Here is a 24,647-nt window from a genome sequence, read left to right as displayed (position 1 = left end):
ATTAAATTTAAAAAAATAAAATAAAATAAAAAAGAAAGGACAAGTCACATCTGAGCCCTTGGATATGTAAGGACAAATAAATTAAGACCCACCAGCGTGATTAAAATTGGTTTCACTTCTATTAAATCCCTTATGTTAGTTAATAGCTTCATGATAACCTCAAATTAAAAACTTCAGAATTATATTAAACCATTTCTTGTCTTTCCACCTATATTCAATCAGTTAACATTTATTCTACCACAACAGAGTTTCTTGCAATCGCGCTGCCTCTATTCAATCCCACTGCCATTTCCGTAGTTCAGACCTTCTACTATTTCTCACCTATAGTTCTTACTCTCACTCTGTTCACCACTACCCACAGGAAATCAGCATTTCCATCCATATTTTACTCCGATGCCAGAGTTATTTTTCTAAAAGAAAAGTAAATCAACTTTCTTCAAAAACACATATGTTGATTCTCAGTTTGCTATATACAAAAGAAAATGAAAAATTTAAATCCCGATACACAATGTTGTTTACTAGTCAATTTCACACCTACTTTCAGTTTCATCTTCCATATCTATATGTCCCTATACACTAGCCCATTGATTTTGCTGTTCTTGAAACATCTTTTAATGGCTCTGAGCATTTCCCTAGGAATAATTTACTTAGCCTGGTTGAATCTAGTCATCCTTCAAAAACCAGCTTAAATATGATCCTCTAATCTCTGTCTCTTCCTTTGTAACTCCATAGTACTTTTTGATTTTCTCATCATAGTTTAATACTTTGTTTTCACAGCTGTATCTTGCACTAGATCATGGTCTCATTAAGGATAAAGACCATGCTATGTTATTCCATACCTTGGCCCATAATAGGTAATTGTAAAAAAAAAAAAAAAAAAAAGTATGTATTGTCTGCTTAATTATAGGTCCAATTTATAGAAAGTCTTGATTATAAATATGGTTCCACGCTTCCTATGATATACATTTACCATAAATTCATATATTCTAGTCTTGGGTCAAAAATAGAATCAATATAACTGAATTAATTTTAAAGCTAATATATGAATGTTGCGATTTCTGATTTAGGCAGTAAGTGTAAACTCATGAAGTCTGAGAGGGTTCCATACATATTCTCACATGTTTTCCCATTACAACTAATTTAAATGCAGTAAAAATGTCTGCTTGGTTGTTTACAAGCAACTGGGGGCTTGGATTCTTTCATTCAGGGCCACTAGAGACTCCAGATAGAGTACTAGAATAAACAATTTAATGAATAAATAATTAACACACAATTAAAAATTTATTAAAACAGACTGGTTTTAGCTATCTGTGTACTGAAGTTCTCATAGGTCTCCTGTAGATTAGCATAATACTTTTATCTCTATTATTAATCTTTGTTAATGGTATTTTTAGTCTTAAGTAAGAGAATTTTTATATTATTATTTCCTCTAAGACCAAATACAACCAAAATTGCTTAATTTTTGTGTATACAGTATATTTTTAGAGCAATATAGCTGAATTATTTTTGTGTTTTATTTTGAAAACTATTTCTAGATAAAACACTACCAATCATGACAAGTATAATATTCTCATAAAAGATCTTGCAATTGGCTCTTGAGCTGTAATGTCCCAGAAATTCTGGAATATAGTGAGCAAAATAGATGATTTCCAATGCTAACCACTTTGATTTCTTAAATAATTTCTTAATAAAATAGTTTATAGGGGTTTCTCTTGTAACTGTGCTATTTCTATGCCACTGTGACAAACTTAGGGATATATATCACAAGTACTTGTCCAGATTCTAAGGTTTATTTCTTTCATCATTGTGATACTCTCCTTAAAGTAAGTTTTAGCCTCCCAAGGCCCTAAATGATATTATTTGGACACAACTATTTGGAATGATCCGTCTTCATTCATTTGAAAAGTTACCATGATTCAGGGAACAATCCTGAAATGCTTCAGCAATAACTTCATATTCTAAGGAAAATGTTACATTTTTTCTTAAATAATCAATGTTTCAAATCCTTGCAGTCAAATTGCTAGGTAAATTTGCTATTTTATTTTCTTAATCAAATGTATGTATTTTTTAAAAGAAGAATGATATACGCCCATGAGTCTACTTACACACACTCACTTGCAAAGTGAAATTCTACAGCATGGTTGGAAAACACTTGCAATTGTGAAATACAACATTGCTCCATTTTATCAATGTCATTAAGTATAAAGTAAAACAGTATGAAGATCATCAAAACTGCTACCTGGCACTTTAATATCATTCCTTCAATTTTTTCATTGTTTTAAGTGTCACTGGCAAAGCCCAGGAACAATTCCAGGGAAATAAAAATAGAATCCGGCTAATAAAGTCTAACCTTTTATTTTTCCTTTGTGCTTGGTCTAGTTTCACTTGCTCATAGGGTGCCACAGGCAGAGGCCTTGCACAGGAGCTTAGACCAGAGATCCTAATGCAAAATGACTGCACCGACACCTCAGCCGTGGGACAACGTGCAGAAATGCAGGGCAGGACACCTCAATTCAAGATGGGAGCTGAGGGCTGTGTGCAGAGACACTGAGCCTGGCACTGTGACCTGAAGCATAAGCAGCACAGCTACGCCCACCCCACAAGAACTCCAACTCCTCCCCACTGACTCATCCCTATGTAGCGGCCCTGCCCACAGCATGTGGGGCACAGCGTGTGCTCCAGAGCTTCAGCACGCACCTCTCCATTCTCTGATCAAAGAATAAAGATTTCATTTGCTTCTCAACTGAACTTGGTCTCATTCTATTGGCTTGAACACCACCAGACAGAAGGATGCTTAGGGACCAAATTGGGAGGGTTGGTAACATAAGTACGGATATAAAACACTCAAGAGTCTTAAGAAAATCATTTAGTAAATTGGTACATATTTTTTACCATTCTTTTGTTATTTATGTAAATAATCCAAATTATCTCCCTTTAAACATGTAATTATAATGTAGCAACTGACTGTACATGTATTTATAAAGTAATTAATAACAAGTGATGTTATTGTTAACCTATGACATAGTACAAGTATTAAAAATGGTTATTTAGGCCTTATTTTTTCTAGTATAAATGTTTCATTGTTATCAGCTATTTTTACTGTATTAGCACCTACCTAATAGTACAGAGAAGAAAAATATATACATATATATACAAAACACAGATCTTTAGGTATATTTTGAATAATTGTTTTGCAACAATGCATTGGAAGCATTAGAGTTCCTAGTCCTTTATTCTTGTTTATGTTAACTTATATTGACAGTGAAATTTGACATTTTAAATAAAAATCTATATGTATAATTACAAAGAGCAGTATGTATTCTCTTAACAGTTTCTACGACATGTTTTTACTTGAATTAACTGGGACATTGCTTTTGATAAACCTCTTAGGACAAATACTTAAAGAGGAATAAATGTGATTACTAAAGAGGGGGGGAAGTGGAAAATCCTTAGTGAACACTGAACATAGAGAAGATCAGAGTGGTGGGGATGGAGGTAAAAGACAACAAGAAAGGAGGAAAGACCTTCAAAGGAGAAAAAAGAGGGGAGAGAAAAAGCTAAAGACGTTGTGATAAAACAATTTGAAAAGCACTTCAATATTTAAGAATAGAAATATCAAAATTTGGGAGTTTCTTTTGTCTGGATTTTTTTTTTCTGTTATGTATGGACTCCAAAGCCTCTCTTACTTCCTTTATTTCACCTTCAGTAAATTCTGTATCTCTCACTAATACAATACGTGTGTATGAGTGGGAGTTTAGAGGGAAGCAAAAGAGCAACTAACATCTGCTGACACATGTGGCCCTCTAAGCTTGTACAAGTGTTGGGTTTATAACATGTGGTATGAAATTAGGAGAGCAATAGGTAATCAAAATGTATTATGTTTGGGAAAAATAAAATAGTTTGGATTAAAATAATTACGTTGAAATTGCAGCATTGTTACTGGTAGCTGTTAGATCTTGGAAAATGAATAAACTTCTATCTTAACTTCACTCATTTGGAGAAGAGGAATAATAATATACAACTCAGAGGGTATTTATGAAGATTAAATGGAAGTATATCAGGTCACCAGCACATTGCCTGGTGTATTGTCATCAGTAATATTTAGGAATATTAGGAAATATTTCTTTCCTAATTCTAAAAACAGAAAAGCAAGTCAATATTTGTTAATTTTTTTAAAAGATTGCTATATAACTCTTCCATAAAATTCTATAAAAGAACATATCAGTTTATCAAACTGTGCATGAAGGTAGATGCTTACAGCTGTTAGGTGATTAACGCACAGATGCTCTGGTGATTTCCCTGTGGAAATTTTTACACATAAAATGGAATAGATAACTGGTATTATTCCCTTCATAAAAGTTCATTTTTGGAAATATTTATGTTCAAATTTTTACTTTGGAAAAGGTGTTGTAATTGTTGCTGCTACTGTTGCTGTTGCTGTTTGGGAGGGAGCTGGGTAGTTTAACAGGTTTTTTTTGGAGCATTTTATCATTTTTTTAATTGGAGTATAGCTGCTTTACAATATTGTGTTAGTTTATACTGTACAGCAAAGTGAGTCAGCTGTACATATACATATATCCTCTCTTTTTTGGATTTCCTTCCCATTTAGGTCACCACAGTACATTAAGTAAAGTTCCCTGTGCTATACAGCATGTTCTCATTAGTTACCTATTTTATACATAGTATCAATAGTGCATATATGTCAATCCCAACCTCCCAATTCATCCCATCTCCCCTTCCCCCCTTGGTATCCATACATTTGTTCTCTACGTCTGTGTCTCTATTTCTGCTTTGTAAATAAGAGTGTCTATACCAATTTTTTCAGATTCCACATGTATGCATTAATATACTATATTTGTTTTTCTCTTTCTGACTTACTTCACTCTGTATGACAGTCTCTAGGTCCATCCATGTCTCTACAAAAGACCCAATATTGTTCCTTTTTATGGCTGAGTAATATTCCATTGTATATATGTACCACAGTTTGAAAGGAGATGTGCCCATTCATATGTTAGTAGGCTAGGTCTATAAATATGCAAAGTATCAAAACTGAGGTGAACAAGTAAGCAAATTTATTCAGCTCCACTGAGTTACCTACACAGAGGAAGTAAAAACATGAACCTATTTTTACATTGCTATTACTGCTGTTATTGTTTTTCTTCAATTAAGAACATGTTCAATAAAGAAATTGTTATTGCTTTAGTTTAATTAGGGAAACTAATCAAATGAATATTTTGCTCATACCAGCTTTCTATCCTGAAATATTTACCAAAAACTGGAGAAGGAAGGATTGAGCACAGAGACTTTGCTGAAGTTGGAAGGCAGGGACAAAAATTCAGAAAGTCTGATATAGCTGGAACATTCAAAACAGAACACCAGAGAGTAGGAAGCTATACAGAGGAAGAACACATAGGATTCTTTTTATGTGTACTATGGAGTTTGGCTGAGTACTAAGATGCATATCATAGGGTAAGATTTAATCAAACCAAGAAAAGAACAAATACCAAAATGCTATAAACTGAAAACTCCTACAACACATAGGTTTGTGAAATATTCAAGTTTGACAAAATCAGAAATAACATACCATATTGAGCACACAAGTTTTAGTGGAGATAGTGGAGAGCCCATGTCATGTGGTAGGAGTATAATTAAACTGCCCCTGAAGTTTAGTCCAGACTCACACTAATAAAACTTATAAATAAGACCTGAAAAAAATCAAGCTGAGCTGCAAATACATTTTACTGCTGATCAGAACAAAACTAAGCATTCTTAAAGGAAAACAACAAGATCCATATATTCAACAATAAAATTCATATTGTCCAGGATAAAAAATTTTTTTATTAGGTAGAAAAATATCATCCATGATCAGGAAAAAAAATCAGTAAATATAAGAGAATATAAATAATGAATATAATATAATTATCAAACATGGTCATAAAAACAGCTATGATAAATATTTATAGAAATTTAAAGAAAAAAATGAACATAATAAGGAAAGAAAACAAATTATTAAAAAAGAAACAAATTTCTTGATTAGAAAAATCCTGAAATGAAAATCATCACGGGATGGGCATAATAGCAGATTAGACATTATAAACAAAAATTACAAAAAACTTGAAGACAGATCAATAGAAACTATTCAAAATAAAACATAGTACTAAGGGTGAAAATGAATAGAAATTCAGTGATCTGAAGGAAAACAAGTAACTTAACATATATGTAATTGGAACCTGGGGAAAGATGAGGAAGAAAAAATACTTGATGAAATAGTGAGCTAATATTTTCTAATTTTAGGAGCAGTATAAATCCACAGAACAAGAAATTCCGAAAAAAAAAAGGAAGAAATTCAGCAAAATCAGAGTAGGATAAAATTTTTTAAAATAAATTTCAGGCATCATGATAAAAATTCTGGAAACCAATGATCAAAAGAAAGTCTTAATAGCAGCCAACAAACAAAGATACATTATGTACAGGGAAACAAATATAAAAAATTAGCTGACTTCTCATTGGAAACAATGCAAGCCAGAAGACAATAGAATAAATTATTAATAGAGGTAAAAAAAATTTTAACTTCAACTTAGAAGGTTATACTCAGAAAAATAAAGGTGAAATGAAAACACTTTCAGAAAAACAAAAGTTGAGAAAGTTCACAATATAGGAAATATTAAGAGACATTCTATAACCTAAAGGAAGCCTATTCCAGATAAAAACTCAAACTTTTAGAAAGGAATTGAAAGTTTTGCTAATGATAAGAATGTGAATAAATATAAAAGACTCTTCCCACTAAAAATAAAACTTGCTTCAAGCATATTTGACTCTTAAAACAAAACCAAACCAGTGTACAGTGAGAGTTATAAGTAGAAATAATAGAGTACAGGGGAGAAGCATATTTTGTAATGTTTTCATTTTATTTATTTATATTATCTTTTTTTTTTTTTTGTGGTATGTGGGCCTCTCACCGCTGTGGCCTCTTCCGCCGCAGAGCACAGGCTCTGGACGTGCAAGCCCAGCGGCCATGGCCCACAGGCCCAGCCGCCCCGCGGCATGTGGGATCCTCCCGGACCGGGGCACAAACCCGCGTCCCCTGCATCGGCAGGCGGACTCTCAACCACTGCGCCACCAGGGAAGCCCTATATTATCATTTTTAATCAATGGAGCAGAATAGAGAACCCAGAAATAAGTCCATCAATACATGGTCAACTTATTTACAACAAAGGAGCCAAGAATATATAACAAGGAAAAAACAGTCTCTTCAATAAATGGTGCTGGGAAAACTGAACAGCTACAAGCAAAAAAATGAAACTGAACCCCTATCTTACACCATTTACAAAAATCAAATCAAAATGAATTTCAGACTTGAAAGAACCTAAGACCTAAACCCATAAAACTCTTAGAAGAATACATAGGTGGTAAGCTCTTTCATATTAGTCTTTGCAATGATTTTTTGGATTTGATGCCAAAAACAAGGCAACAGAAGCAAAATTAAACAAGTGGGATTACGTCAAAGTCAAAAGCTTTTGCACAGTGAAGGAAACCATTCACAAAATTAAAAGGCAACCTATGGAACAGGAGAAAATATTTGCAAGTCATTTATCTGACAAGAGGTTAATATCAAAAAATATATGAAGAACTCATACAACTCAGTAGTCCAAAAAACAATCAGTTGTAGCATTTTTGGAATTTAGGTAAAGCAGTATTTTGTTATTTGAAGGTACAGTGTGATTTTTAAAATACATATTGTGAACCCTGGATAAAATCTCAAAATGAAAAAAAAAAAACAAATAGAAATATAGCTAATAAGATGCTCAACATCACTAATTATCGGAGAAATGCAAATCAAAAGTACAAAGAGGTATCACCTCACACTGGTCAGAATGGCCATCACCAAAAAGTCTACAAACAATATATGCTGTAGAGGGTGTGGAGAAAAGGGAACCTTCCTACACTGTTGGTGGGAATGTAAATTGGTACAACCACTATGGAGAACAGTATGGAGGTTCCTTAAAAAACTAAAGATAGAACTACCATATGATCCAGCAATCTCACTCCTGGACATATATCTGGAGAAACCCATAATCCGAAAAGATACATGTACCCCAATGTTCATTGCAGCACTATTTACAATAGGCAAGACATGGAAGCAACCTAACTTCCCACTGACAGAAGAATGGATAAAGAAGATATGGTACATATATACAATGGAATATAACTCAGCCATAAAAAATAACAAAATAATGCCATTTGCAGCAACATGGATGGACCTAGAGTCTGTCCTACAGAGTGAGGTAAGTCAGACAGAGGAAGACAAATATAATATGATATCACTCATATGTAGAATCTAATTTTAAAAAATGATACAAATGAACTTATTTACAAAACAGAAACAGACTTAACAGATTTTGAAAACAAACCTATAGTTTGGGAAATGCAGTAGGGAGGGGAAATGCAGTAGGGAGGGATAATGCAAAGGGGAAATGCAGTAGGGAGGGATAAACATACACACACTACTCTATATAAAATAGATAACCAACAACGACCTACTATATAGCACAGGGAACTCTACTCAATATTCTGTAATAACCTATATGGGTAAAGAATCTGAAAAAGAATGAATATATGTATATGTATAACTGAATCACTTTGCTGTATACTTGAAACTAACACAAAATTGTAAATCAAATATACTCCAATAAAATTAAAAGAAATATAGCTAATAAATAAAGTTAAATGCTAAAAACATAATTCAAAAGAATTCAGAAACAAAATAGAATGGAAGCTTAAAATTGAAATTAAAATCCCACCAGGTTTTGTTTTTGGTTTTGTTTTTTGTAGAAATTAACAACATGGTCCCAAAATGTTTCTAGAAATGCAAAAGATAAAGAAAACAAATACAGTAAAACAAGACAAACTAAAATAGAGCAAATTTGGAAGAAAGCTTATGTTACCTATTTCAAGATGTATCATACAGCTATACTAGTTTTAGTACGCAGAATTATAGGCCCCCAAAGATGTCCGTATATTAATCCCTGGAACCTGTGAATATGTTATCTTACATGGCAAAGATGAGTTAAGGTGCAGAAAGAATTGAGCTTGCTAATCAGCTGACCTTGCAGTGAAGGATTTTACTGGATTGTTTGTCTGGGCCCAGTATAATCACAAGGATCCTTATAAATCGAAAAGAGAGGCAGAAGAGAAAGCGTCAAAGAAATGGTAGTATGAGGAGGACTCTGATATTTCTGGCTTTGAAGATGGAGGAAGGGGGCCATGAGAGAAGGAAAGTGAGTGAATGGATAAAGAATAAAGAAGATGTATACACACACACACACACACACACACACATATATATACATACATACACCATGGAATACTACTCAGCCACAGAAAAGAAGGAAATCTTGCCATTTGCAACAACATGGATGATACTTGATGGTTTTATGCTAAGTAAAATAAGTCAGACAGAGAAAGGCAAATACCATATGATTTTACCTATATGTAGAACCTAAAAAACAAAACAAGTAAACAAACAAAACAAAACTCACAGATAAAGAGAACAAATTGGTGGTTACCAGAAGGGAGGAGGGATGGGGAATGGCTGAAATGAGAAAAGGATATCAATTGTATGGTGATGGATGGTAACTGGGCTTATTGTGGTGATCACTTTATAGTGTATACAAATATCACATTATAACGTTGTACACATGAAACTTATATAATGTTATATAACAACTTTACCCCAATCAAAAAATTAAATATTTGTGATATTCCAAATATAACAGCAAGGAAATACATATAGGTAAGCCACAGACTCAAAGAAAATGTTTGTAATATATCTATCTGAGAAAGGACTTATTTCTAATATATGTACAGACTTTTTTAATTCAAAAGAAAAAATATGGTCTGCAATGAAACTGGTGCACAAATGTTCATAACCATTTTGTTCATAAAGCAAAAAACGGAAATAAATCTAATACCCGTCAACTGGTGAATGGATAAATAAACTAAGGTGCACTCATACAATGGGAGAGTATTTTGCAATAAAAATTATAAGCTTCTGATATTACAACATTAATGATGAAATTCAAAACATTATATTGAGCAAAACAAACCAGGCACAACCAGACACAAAGCAGGTACATACTGTTTCCATTTATAGAGATCAGATAAGGGCTGTCTGAGATGGGAGGTCCCAGTGGATTGACTACATCAGGGAAAGAGGAAAATTTTAGAGTTACAGAAATATTCTAGATTTTGATTGGGGGCAGAAGTTAGACAAGTGCATACATTTGTTAAATGTAAATCATAGTACTAAAATAATAATAAAACTTGTTGACCTGTAATCTTAAAACAACTGTATTTTACTGTATGAAAATTATGTCTTACAATTCATTTACAAAAAAAGATGAATCAAACAGGTTAACCATTTATCACATATCATCTACAATGTGCTACTATCATAAAATATTGAGTCTCTTGGTTGTAAACTCTCATGCCAACTGTTGAATATTTAGTGTAATAAGTCACAGATAGTCTTCTTCCATAGAGTTCCTCTGCTATGGAGACATATTATAATGCAAAGTCCATTACCTTTGGATTTAAAGAGACCTGAGTTCAAAATTGCCACTCCTTGTGTTGAATAAACAAATATTAAAATTGCATGAGTTTCAGTTCTTTTCTTTTCAGTTCAGTTCTATAGAATTTAGATAATAATGCTTATCCTATAGGCCTGTTTTCAGTATGAAGTTTCTCTCTTTCTCTTAACTGTTATCACTTCACATTTCTGAGATAGGCAAGTCCAGACTGTATTAAGTTACATTGCAGGACATCAAGTACACCAAATTGGGCCTCATTAGAACAAAATACCCATTCTCTTCTAATAACCTGGGATGAGGAATAATATCAACTTTTTTTTCAGTGTTTTTTTGAGATGGAAAAGATATTAAATGATCATATATTTGGGAGACATAAAGAAGTCATTCTCCTTCATTTATGGCTTAGAAGGGAATGCAAAAGTGATGCTCAGAGTTCATTTTATCTATTTATGTTTTCCAAGATTAAAACAATAAAAATAAAAAAGAGAAGACTTAAGTAAATTGTTCTTCCTTTTTTTTTGCGGTACGCGGGCCTCTCACTGTTGTGGCCTCTCCCGTTGCGGAGCACAGGCTCCAGACGCACAGGCTCAGCGGCCATGGCTCACGGGCTTAGCCACTCCACGGCATGTGGGATCTTCCCGGACCGGGGAACAAACCCGCGTCCCCTAGCATCGGCAGGCGGACTCTCAACCACTGCGCCACCAGGAAAGCCCAAATTGTTCTTTCTTGAGAGGTACCTTCCACTTTGAAAGGAATGTGAGGCCAGAATAAGACCCAGGGAAAGGGCCAGTGATTGTAACTGGTCTCTCAGACTAGGCTGAAGTTTAGACATTCCAGAAGATGAGTAAAGAGAAAAAGAGAAAGAAAAAAAGGGCATAGTTACTTTGTTTGCCAGTGTAAGAAAGCAAATAGGGATTGTGGGGAAAAGACCAGCCAGGGATCAAAACTGCATGTTTCCCTGGAAGGTCTAATCAGGAAACTGAATATATTGGTAGAGAGATGTAAAGAGTCATTAAAGCAGAAAGGAAATTGAATAATAACATATGTAAGGAACTGGCACAGTGCCTAATTAGCTGTGCAATAAATACGACTTCCTTCTCTCCCGGTCTTACCTGTGCTTAATCATCGCACTGCAACTACCAAGAACCTAAATCAGAGTGAGAGTGAGAGCCAATTGGGACAGAGGAAGCAACATTATTGCTTCTAGTGTGTGAGCGAGGAGGCACCCTGACATCAGATGCTGGGTAACTGCATTTTGGCTGCTCATTTGTGCTCTGGGGCAGTGCTGTCAAACGAGGAAGTTGGAAGCTGAAGCCCATGGTTTGAAAACCTGGGAAAAATTTAAATTTTCACAGTATTGAGATTTAAATAGCAGAGCTCTGAAAGGAAGACTTTTCTTCATGACAGATTCCCCAAAGATTCTCAGTTAATAAATCACTGACAGAGCTCAGGAAGCCTAGCTAGATTTCCAACCCCACCGTTATCCCAGTTTAATTCAGTTTAGGGTAGAAATGTTTTTGAGGTCACACTTGTCTTTAAAATGATTCAAAATATGTCGATCAAATAGTCTGCACCTTGAAGCCTGGGGGAAGGGTTTTGTTTTTTCTTCCCCCTTCACTATGTTTACCTGTTACCAAAATGCAAACAAATAATGGAAATAAAGTTTCAAACATGCTAAGTACATTTTTTCTTTAAAAGAATTGCAGATTGTTACCATCAGAAAAGTAGGAAGAAATCTACATTTGTGTTGCTAAATTAATAACTTTTAGAAAGATTGTGGTGTCACTTTCAAAGCCACAGTGCAGCATAAATAATATCCTGCTGTTTTCACCTCGCTTGTGTAATGCAGCCTGCAAAGTGCATTGAACAAATGATGCAATGTTTCCATAAATATGTTGACATCACCTAAAGTATGCAGCTGTTCTGTTCCACAAGAAAAAAAATATTCACCCATTATCCAAAATTTTATTGAAAGCTAATCCCACAAGGGTTTGTGTAGGAAATTATTTTGCTTTTGACACTTTATAGTTAAATACAGGTACCAAAAATCATGTTAAACAACAGTCTTCATAAAAATTATCTCTATATACTGTACACATGGTAAGGGTTGCTTATCAATAGGACACAATTATGTACTTTTACCTTTGCACATGTTTTACCCTATGTTTTCTGATGGTGTTATACTTTATTAACAAGCCTTAATTACAGAGGCAAATTAGTGAAAATGGCATAACAATGTTGTTATGAAGATAAGTAAAGATGATATAATCATTAAATTTGATTATTTTTCCAGTTCAATTATATTTTAGTTGTATTATTCATCTAAAATTATATGAATTTTCTGAGACTATAAGTTCATTTAAATATAAGTCATTCATATAATACATAATCAATAATTTTCTTATGGTTATATATAAATTGAATGTTTTGGTTGATTTTCTTTGGAAAAATTAATTTTAAACACTTCAGTCAGAAAAAAAAGATAAGTGTCTTGAAGAGTAGAGAACACATAAAATATTAAAGTGTTGAATATTCTAGATGAATTAAGAATTTAATTTTTTACATTTAATCGATTGCCAGCATTTATAGTATCCTTAACTATGGTAATATCTATATAAGTGAAACAAGTTATCTAAATTTTTTCAAATATCGTTCTCAAGACAGTACTGTTAAGGAAAAGAATGTAGGAAGAGTGTGATGTGCAGAACTAAATCTGGGAAAAAAGTTGATGATATTTTCATAGTTTAGATTGACTCTTGTTCCTTTTTTCTGATGTGCCTGACCTGAGTAAATGTTCAATTTTTAATAAATAAATGAACTATATTGATATAAATCCATGGTAATACTAGCTTAGCAGATAATTAGTCCATTGCCTAGGTGAGGAAAGTTTGGAAGATAAGATAAACTAGATGCAGGGGAATAAGTAAGGTAAGTAATCGTAGTGGATGAGGCGGCACTGGAAAATCCAGTTTTAATAAAAGTGCTCTTAAGTTAGAGCCTGGAGATGTCATGTTTTATATATATGTTCAGTAATTAAATGTTTAGTTAGTGGTCAATACGTAAGTCAATGGTTATGTTTTGTTGGCATTCCTAGAATGTATTCATTTTTTCTTTTCTCTTTTTCAGATTTAGATGAAAATTAAAACAAAGGACATTAACAGGAATTTCACTCAAAATTCAGATTTGTTTTCTACATCAAGTTTAAGTTTGGATTTTGAGATTAAGAACTGTGCATGAGGAATGTCATTTATATACAAATGAAAACAATTTTTTTTCCTGAAATTCCCACATATAACCTGCTTCACATATAACTCTGAAGAAGAATCAGGACATCAATATATAATTTTGAGTAGCTCTTTGAATTCCACACTTCTAAGATTCTAGTTTGATTTTTAACATGAATTTCTGTATAGAATTAGAATGTCATAGAACTCACTGCTTTGGAAAACAAAGACCAGAATAAATTTGTTCTGTATTGTTATTAGGGGATATACCCCATAACTAAATTGTGTGTGCTTTGCTAAATATGTTAAAGTAGTAAATATTTAAGAGTTAACAAAATATATAAAGTTAAATTTATTCTAGAGAATAGAACTATGACTAAGATTTGAAAATGGAGTGAATAAATTTCCCCTCAACATAAGGAAGAACTTTTAGCAATGAAAGCTATCCAAGCATAGAAGAGGCTGCATCTCAAGTAGTCAGTTCCCTGTCATTGGATTATTCGAGCAGAAGTCAGATATATGACTATCATTTGGGGATGGTGTGCATCTAGTGAGAAGGGAGATTATGTGACCTTTAAGGTCCCTTCAAACCCTGTTATGATTATAAGTAGATGCCTGATTGAAAATAGTTTAGCACACACATGACGATACTAAAATATCAACATGGTCAAATCCAGCCAGAGAGAGAATAAACTGAAGGTATCATTGTGACTGGGGAAAACAATAATATTTTCTAAACTCTAGCAGCAATGAGTTGCAGGGTAAGCTACTGCAATGAATCAGTGCTTGGCATGAAGGAGACACAATGACTTAGTGCTTCAGCCTCAGTCCATATGGAGTTACTTATCAAATGGCAGCAATCGCTGTAAAGCACGCTAGAATGAATCTGCTGCCCACTACACAAACACCATGCAATGTCACTGTCAACTGCAGAGCGTTTGCTTCTACACGTAACAAGAAAACAATGACACAGTGATTCCCTACCTCCTATCACTGCTTTGACTGTAGGATCTAGCTAAACTCGGCTTTCAGCTGTCAAATAAAAAGGAAGATTGACCTTAGGACTAATTCATATTAAAAATGAAAATTTAAATGGTATTATTCTTTAACTTTTATCAGACAGTATAAACGATGTTCTAGGATAGGTATAGAATAAAACTGAGATGAACTTTCAAATCTTCACTACAACGCTGTCCACCCAAGGACTTGCTCTTGAGAGGTTGATCTGTATAGATATAAATCAACGAGCTTTCTTGCTTCTGGCTTCTGGTTGGAATCTGACAATGTGAGGACTGGCAGGCAGGAAGAGGGAGGAAATAGAAGCCAGATTAATTATTACCCTAGCTTCCTCCCTGCAAGGCTGCTTCACTTGACTGAGTACATGACCTAGGGTACCAGCTTGTGTAAAGTGGCCCTCTCCCCTTCGCCTCTTTGTTTTTGGCTCCAGGTAACTTTTTCTTCTGGGCTTAGGGAAGGAAAAGGACCCTCATTTTTACTGTTACTAGCCCTAGGGCACTGCACACTTAATGCCACCCCTACACTCTCTGCATATCTCTATAAATAATTCCTTAACTGAACTCTCTGCAAATGACCCACATGTAGCTTGCTCTCTGTTTCCTCCAGGTCTCTGGCCTTGGCAACTTGTTCCCTGTTCTCCAAGTTTTATTTGGCCACTTAGGCTTTCACGTATGTTTTAGGTAAATTCTTACCTCCCATATAGTTTAATGAGAATAAAGAATTTCAAAAACATGTGCTATATCATACTACTTGTAACCAGTATATTTTAGCTACATATTTGAATTTTGGACCATTTTTAAAACTGTAAATAGTAGAGTGGCTCTTATTGAAAAAATGATAGAGAGCTTCCCTGGTGGCACAGTGATTAAAAATCCAGCTTCCAATGCAGCGGCCATGGGTTCGAGCCCTGGTCCTGGAAGATCCCACAATCCACCGAGCAACTAAGCCCATGAGCCACAACTACTGAGCCTGCACTCTACAGCCCGTGCTCCTCAACAAGAGAAGCCACTGCAATGAGAAGCCTGCACACTGCAATGAAGAGTAGCCCCCGCTCATCGCAACTAGAGAAAGCCCGTGCACAGCAATGAAGACCCAATGCAGCCAAAAACAAATAAATAAAATAAATAAATTTATTTTAAAAATTGATAGAGATTAGGATACTGGCCTACCACCTTAGAGCATTAAGTTGATTGATCACTCTATTTTCATGGTACAGTTACATAGTGGGTGCATAAATTATTTTTAGTTGTGGCCAATAATAATCAATTCTGTATTTTTCTTTCAACTATCTAATGATATAAATTTCTCCAGGAATATTTGATAAACTGTCTAAACACTTTGACCTAGCATAAAAAAGTACAAAATACATGTTAAAATTACTTATTTAATACATTCTATGTTGAATTAGATAATGTGCCCCAAATGCAAGTCCTTCTTGGAACCCCAGAATGTGATCTTATTTGAAAATAGGATCTTCGTAAATGTAATTAGGTTAAGATGAGGTCATACTGGAGTAGGGTAAGCTCTAAATCCAGTAAGACTTGTGTCTTTATAATAAGAGGGGAAGAGACACAGAGACATAGAAACTGGGGAAAGGTGATGTGAAGACAGAGAGAAGAAAACCTTATGAAGACAGGGCAGAGATTGGAGTCTTACACCTACAAGCTGATGAATGCCAAGGAAGGCCGGAAAACACCAAACTCTAGAAACAGGCAAAGAAAAGTTCTCTCTTAGAGCCTTCAAGGAAAGTATGGCCTTGCTAACAACTTGATTTCAAATTGCTACCCTCTCAAACTGTGAAAGAACAAATTTCTATTGTTTAAGCCACCCTGTTTGTGGTACTTCATTATGGCAGCCCTAGGAAACTAATACACATGCCTATTTAATATAAATATTACCCCACCTTCTTCTTTAAAAAATCTCATTTAAAAGACATCTGTAATTTTGAACTTATTCAAGAATAAGTTTTATTTTCAACTTGATGTATTTAATTCACAGTGTTTGGTCAGTATGCAAAAGGAACATTTTTTACTTAGTCAAGTTTTATTTACACTACCATTTAAAACTTATTCCATTATTTCAATGAGCCATAACAGAATATTTAAAACCCATAAACCCAAAAAAAAACCCATAAACCCATTATTTAAAAATAAAAAATAGCTTTACTGTCATTGGAAAAAATTTTGAAAACAAGATTTTTTTGGGAGTTGCTTGAAATATTAATTCCTACTGAAGCAATAGTTGTTTGACATTAATGTTATTGTAACAGTGTTAATTTTTGGTTAATTTTTTTTGTATAAGTGTATAGAAATGAAAAAAAACAACAAAAAGCAGATTTCATTATTTGACAAGAGATAGCAGAGAGTAACCATAACTTCTTAATTAAGTCTAAATTAAATTTACTGATTATTAGGATATAAATACCAATTATAAAATTTAACTTGGCTAGAATCTCAGTTGATGAATATGTGATATTAATGAAATCAAGGTCCTAGTAAGAGTCAGTTAAATTCTCCTTACTATTCATTTTCAATATATGAATTTGGTTTAAAAAGGACAAGCAAAGAAAATCTATTTTAAAAAAAGAAAAAGACAAGCCAGAAAACCCATCAAAACTCCTAGAAAACTATTAGGTCATTCATTTGATTCATTGTTCATTAAAACATTTATTATACTTAGGATTTATTCCAAGCAGCATTCAAAATACATGTGGAAGTCAAGGATGTATGCTGCATACATCTCCCTTCTGAAAAACCTGATGGAGAGACTATATCACTGCTCATTCTAGTTACCACAGCATTCACTCCAGAGCCACTAGAAACATTCTGAGAATTGCATTGAGGTCTGAAGCTATTCTTTCCTAAACTTTTTTTTTTATCTACTCTTCTTCCACAAGTATCAGACTTCTGTCATGATCTGAAGACATTCCTCTTTTCTCTGCCCCCTCCTGCTTTATCCTTCACAGGTGTTCCCCCAATAAATTATCCAATGTCTAATCCCATCATGGCATCTTCTTCGGTCCTAAAGAAGGAGGAGGGCTAAAACTGACACACAAGCACACTGAAGAATTTCTAGTCTAAGAGAAGTAGAAGACATAAAAATACATGAATATAAAGTAATTCTTTATCATAAAAATTATAAGGACAGATTGGGCAACAAAGAGATGTCATTCTGAGGAGTCAGGAAACAGTTAGCATTTGAACATGCTATTCATAGTTGCCTAAGGATGGATAAAGGTAAATATTGAATGTAGTTGGCTTGTTTCACTCTGCACCGCCTCAGTTATGCCTACTTTCAGATTTCTTGTCCCTAAATTACATCTCAGGTCCAATTGATTAATCCTGGTGAGGAACACGTCAGAGAGAGTGAAACAGAAGCACGAGGCTTTCCAGGTACGATGAATAACATCCTCAAAAGTAAGAAGGTATGCAAGAGTGAAAGTGTCATAGAGAACAGTGAGAAATTCAGAGTACAAAGAGTGTAGTTTTTATTCTGGTATATTTTTTACCTACTTGGTTGTTCATTTACAACTCTAAGACTTGTCTTTTTGATCAGCCTGGTACCCATGACTTCAATGAACAGGTATATGGTGATGATTTGCATATTTACACTGTCAGTCCAAATCTCTTCCCAAGCTCCAGCTGCCCCTGTACTTCTCTGCCTGTGTATATTATAAGCAGATTAATTTTTCATGTCCCAAACAATTATCTGCCCCAATTTCTGCCTTCCTCATCTTACCAAAACAGTTAATCATTTGTCTTCATCTCAATGAACTTTTCTACCCAGGTGCACAGGTCAGAAGGCATCATCCTTCACTCTTTCTATTTTCCCATCATTCTGCTCCCCAGCCCAATATAGTAATTTCCCAAGTGGAATTAATTGTCTCTTTAAATTCTTTCAAATCCATTCCTTTCCTTACCCTAACAGTTACTGCCCCAGTACAAAATTCAGTTATTTCTCATATCAGTTGCCTCAAAATAGCATAATTGGTCCTCTGTCTCTGTTCTTTCCCACTGTAAAAAATATTTATTTATTTATTTATTTATTTAGGCTGTGCCAGGTCTTAGTTGCGGCATGCAGGATCTTTGTTGTGGCATGCGGGATCTAGTTCCCTGACCAGGGATTGAACCCGGGCCTCCTGCATTGGGACTGCGAAGTCTTACCTACTGGGCAACCAGGGAAGTCCCATGTTCTTTCCCACTTTAATACTTGTTCTACACAGCTACAGAATCTAACATAGACATGTGATTGTATTAATGTCCCATTTAAAATTCTTTAGTGGATGGACTATAAAATATAAACTCCTTTTTTTCTTATAAAAGATATTACATGTTTTTACATCTTTGAAAATTTTTGTCTTTATTATTTTTATTTCTCTCAATCTCATTTCAAAATACACATGTGAACACACACATACACACACACACACATACACACACAACTCCAATCCTATTTATCAATCCCCAGGTTGTCTTTTCTTTGTTTTCTCTCTGTAATTTAACTTGTAATTCCCATTGACTGGACTGTCCTTTACACACTCTTTACAGGCCAACGCCTTAATCATCCTGAGAGAGCATGTCTTTCTTATCTAAATGCAAAAAACATCTCTCCGAAATTATCTACAGTAGACATGTGTTTTTGGGGTTTTTTTTTTTGGCTGCCATTGGGTCTTAGCTGCGGCACGTGGGATCTTTGTTGAGGCATGCAGGACCTTCCGTTGCGGTGAGGGCCCTTCATTGTGGGCTTCTCTCTAGTTGTGGCAAGCAGGTTTTCTCTCTTTAGTTGTGGCACGCGGGCTCCAGAGTGCGTGGGCTCGTAGTTGTGTCGAGCGGGCTTAGTTGCCCGCACGGCATGTGGGATCTTAGTTCCCCGACCAGGGATCAAACCTGCATCCCCTGCATTGGAAGGCGGATTCTTTACCACTGGACCACCAGGGAAGTCCCAGATGTGTTTTTTTACTGATATTTGTGAATGTGTGTGCGGGTTCTTGGCTGTGGATAAAAATGCCTACACAAACACAAAATCCTCAGGGTTAACTCTCAGAGCACCACTGCCAGCAGTCATCATAAAATGTCATCAAGTTAAGCTAGGTGGTAACTGATATAAAGAAAGAAATAAAAGGAAAGTGAAATGTTACATCAATAAATCAACCCTGACTCCTAAAATAATTTCCTATCACAGTGAGATTCCTATGTATAGATCTGTTTTTAGATGTGTGCCACCTTAAAAAAAAAATTAGACAGTTTTTACACTCAAACATAGGATGAAAAACTGAAGCCTTTGGATATCAATAAACAGTTAAATGGGTGGTGAAAAATATACTGGGTTATTTTGTAGTGGGACACCAGCTGTAAAAAATAACAATTTGAGTCACTGTTGAGGTAGCAAATATAATGTAATAGCAGAGACAAGATGACAGTTTGATGTGAAAAAATCCATCAGCCCACATGGTTTGTGTGACATTGATTCTGTGGAGTGGCTCTAACCTATCTATCCAGTAGAAATTTTATGAACTCAGACAACCAACGCTTTGAGCTTTATGGATGGAACAGCAGAAATGAAAAAACTAAATTATTTGGATTCATTCAATGATATATCAATTTTCAGCTTCCATGATTTATTAATATAACAAGAATGCACAATCAAATACCAAATAATGTTGATACTATTCTGAGGTGAAAAATAAGCTTCTGTGGATCTTCAAAGCAACAGAGGACCTAAAATATTAGAAACATGCAGCATTCCTTCTACTTTTCACTAAATGTCCTGCTTTAAAAAGATTTCTGATACAGTTGGTCCTCTAAATTTCAAATGGCTAAAAAGTATTTCCATTTGAAATCTCATTCATTGATTCAAAAACAATGTGATAAGTAATATTATGTTCCAAGCATTGGTGCTCTATATCAAGGATGGAAAAGTGAAAAAGACATAATTCTGATAGCAAGAACTAATCACTTATTGTGAGTACCAACAACTAAAATACAATGTCCTGTGATTGAGAGGTAATAAGTGCAGACCCAAAAAGCATGACCTCTGAAGCCAAAATGCTGAAGTTTGTATCCTGACATTTCTACCTGCTAACTATGTTGCTTTGTATAAATTACTCAAACTCTACATGCTTCTTTCACATTTATAAAATGGAAGAAAATATTAGTAGCCACCTCATAGGGTGTTAAGAGGATTAACTAAATTAATACTTGCAACCTGACGTAAACAAGGCCTAGCATGTAATAACAAGGTGCTCAATAATTGTTAGCTATGATTGATGTTTGCTTAAAAAGTTTAACAATAGTGGTTTAGAGGGGGAGATTTTTGAGTACAGGTGTAGGGCGGCCTGACTCTCGTTAGTGAGAAATAATTTGAAAATAATTCCAGGGAAATCACTGCTTCTCCTGGAATCTTGAAAAATGAGCAGTAATTTCCCAGGATAATAGGGGAGCAGGCATTTCAGCAGAGGGGACAATATGTACAAAGGTAAATAAATGAGAATTTGAAAAATAATGATAATTATAGTAGAAACTCTTATAAGGATATCCATTTAATCCATTTACCCTAATTAACTGATAACCTTCTGTCTATGAAAAAGTACTGAGTAGTACTAACAGATGTTAAAGGTTCATGAATAGGTAAATCACTCTCTAGTATATACACATACTTTTTCCTGCATTTTAAGTTGTGTCATGAAAAGCAGTTGGTTTTCTGTTTTTGTCACTTGCAATTATTATTGTAATTACGTAATTAATTTAAATAATACTTAAATCAACTGAGTTCAAAATAAATAGTTGCTATGATAAATAAATGATTTGCAAATAGTTGACAAACGTGTGGAATTTTTAAAATTATTGTTAAATTGGGTGTGAAAGATAATACATATTGGAAAGTTAATCATAAACATCTAGAATAAATCTGGAAAACTGTTTTCAACATTTTTACCCTTCTTTAGAGAAACTAAGACTGGAAAATCTAGATTATGATGAAAATTTAGAAGTAAGGCAATATCAAACTGCAATCAGCAATTCCATACACAAAGGAAAGACAATGGCCCTATAGCAGATGTTTGGCAAATGAATATTTATGTAAATGTTTCTATGTTAAAGTGCAATGTTTACAAACCCTATGTAAAATTTTAAAATTACTTCTTATTATTAGATATTTTAAATTAAACACTACGATCCCATCTCATTTATGATGGCATAGTTTTAGTTGTAACCTGGTTCGGTCAAAATGATATGTACTTATTAAAAATTGGTGGAAAATTAAGCTGGAGATGTAAGCTAGGTTAAATTATGAAGTATCATCTATGCTTTTCTGAAAATTATCAGAACTTTATAAATACAGATTTATTGTTAATATTAAGCCAGTTTTGTGGATTTACAAATACTTTCATCAGTTGTCAAATTAGCCCTTCAAGTTATGTGGTTTTGGAGGACAAATGGAATCATTCTCATTTTCTGAAGGATGAAACAAATTTTAGAGAATGTCTGAAGTAAAACACAAGTCTTTGGTTCATGTGGTCTTTTCATAAGTACTTGCTCTGTTCCTGTGATCCTACACATTTTTAAAATTCAGCTTATGAATCACCCACTGTGTGAGTTCTTCCCCATTGTGCCTGAGCTAGTCAATTATACCTCTATTTTCCTGCAGTATTGTTAAAGCGTCTCTATTAAGTCTACTGTAAGATAACTTCTTAGCCTTTTTTGAAACACGTATCTCCCCCTTAGATCATGAGCTATTCAAAGGCACTCCAATATCTTGCACAATGTGTTCCAAAAACAGACAATAAATGTTTGGCAAAGCTGGCAAAAGAAATAGATTAAACACTTCTAAATTACGTGTTGTATAACATTAGTCCTCTGCTCAAACACATCATGACTTCCTTGTTGTCTGTACAGGATAAAAACCAATTACATTTTCTCAAATTCTAGTCTAAATATAAAATGCCCCTCTAGGATTATCAGGCCAAATTTCTGGCTGTAACCCCAAGTGAAAGCCCTCATTTGAAGCAGGTTCATATCCTTGCTGCTTTCCTAATGTCTCTTGGGATCTCTGAGATTTTAGTTCGCAGCTTTTACTCATGACCTACATGTCAGTATCCTTAATAAGCCACTGTCCTTACCACTTCCTGTGTTTTCCCTTAAGCTTCTAGTCTACCGGAGTTTAGCTGAACTCAACAGAGCTGAGCTGCCAGGTGTCAGAGTAGCTGATTAAGACAAGTCAAAATGAAAGTAACAGTCAAGTGTTGATGAAAGTAACAGTCAAGCTTTGAACACACACTTAGAAGCTAAAACAGAGGAAGTGCTGGCCCCTGCTCCCACCCACTTTCCCCCAGGAGGTGGAGATGGCCTCACAGCAGAGGGAGCCCAAAACAAAAGGATCCTGCAGTTTTATGGAAGGGGGGCGGTTAGGGGTGGAAGAGAGGAAAGGGCTATGGGTGGAAAAGTACTGAGTACTGAGTCAGAAGAGAGGAAGAGTGTCCTCAAGTTTCCCTCCCTTTACCCCAGCCATAAGGAGGTTTGGGCATAGTTGCCTTAGGAAGGTCGCCACAAAGCCCCCTCCAAATGAAGGCACTTGGGCTGGAAAGGCAGCTATGCATAAGAGCATGACTAACCAGGGAACTGAGTCCTAGACTGTACTCCCTTCAGAGACTGCAATGCACTGGCTATGCATCAGTTCTGGTGGGGGGGGGGCAGCTTTCTCCCAGACGCCCAATTCATAAAGGCTTTGTAATTGCCTATATCCAGGCACATATCACACATCACATGCTGTGTGTATTTGGTGCTTGACTTATCACCCTGTAATGTAGTATGTAATCCAACATTGCCTAACCTTGCATTTACCTCTTAAGCTCCGAGAGGGCAGGAGCATCTATTCTGTTTCCCATTGTACTAATCCAAGTAAGATTTCTTGATTGACTTTACGGAGCTCATACTTCCTATTTTCTATCAGTAAATTATGGATTCAGAGAGAATAGAAACTCCTTCTCTGGAATACACACACACACACACACACACACACACACAGAGGATGGTGGTGAGTGTTACATTAACAAAAACTCTACATTTTGAATAGAATAAATACCTAATAAGTGTTACTAGCCATAATGATTACCTATGAAATACGAATGTTAAAATATTAGAGGATAATATAATTCAGTGAATTTAGAAAGATAATAGGAAATGAACTAAATTACAGAAAGATATTTCACCTAAGTAATCAGAATTCTTAGTGCCTGTTGAATTTTCCATGCTCAATATCTTGAGCCTAGGAATGATTAGAAATTGTTTCTTTTTCACTGCATGACCATCAAGTCTGAGAAAATGCTTAACATCAAACATCATTAGATCAAAATTTGGGGAAAAGGTAATATTTCTTCATGCACATAAAGAAGACAGTGCAAAAAGAAAAGTGTCTTATTCTGGCAAATTGAAGTATGCTTACTGCTCTCAAGTCACCTGTCATTGATGAAATGCCTAAACAAAGACAGTTACCATAATGCAATCTATGCCGGTTTATAATTTCCAGTTGTGAATTCCCAAAGTGCTATTCAAGAGAAAAGAAGGTCTTTTGCTGTAATCAGTAAAAATAATGGTGCCTTCCTTATATGCAGCCTGTATATTATTTTACCTTAATTCCATAAAGAATTAATAAGCCCATATGTCTAGTGTCTGCTTTTCTCCTATCAGAACTCCCACAAAGAGGCATCCAGGGAAAGAAAAATGTATTTTATTTGCATTTATGAGATATTCTTCAGATAAAAGGAAAAACAGACGAAATCGATTGTTTTTGAAGTGGGGACTACCAGGGAGAGTTCACATGA

This window comes from Delphinapterus leucas, chromosome 4 (genome assembly GCF_059928025.1).
Source record: "Delphinapterus leucas isolate spDelLeu-1000000601 "Yukka" chromosome 4, BTC_Dleu_Yukka2, whole genome shotgun sequence".
Taxonomy (NCBI): domain Eukaryota; kingdom Metazoa; phylum Chordata; class Mammalia; order Artiodactyla; family Monodontidae; genus Delphinapterus; species Delphinapterus leucas.
Note: the sequence above shows the minus strand (reverse complement) of the source record.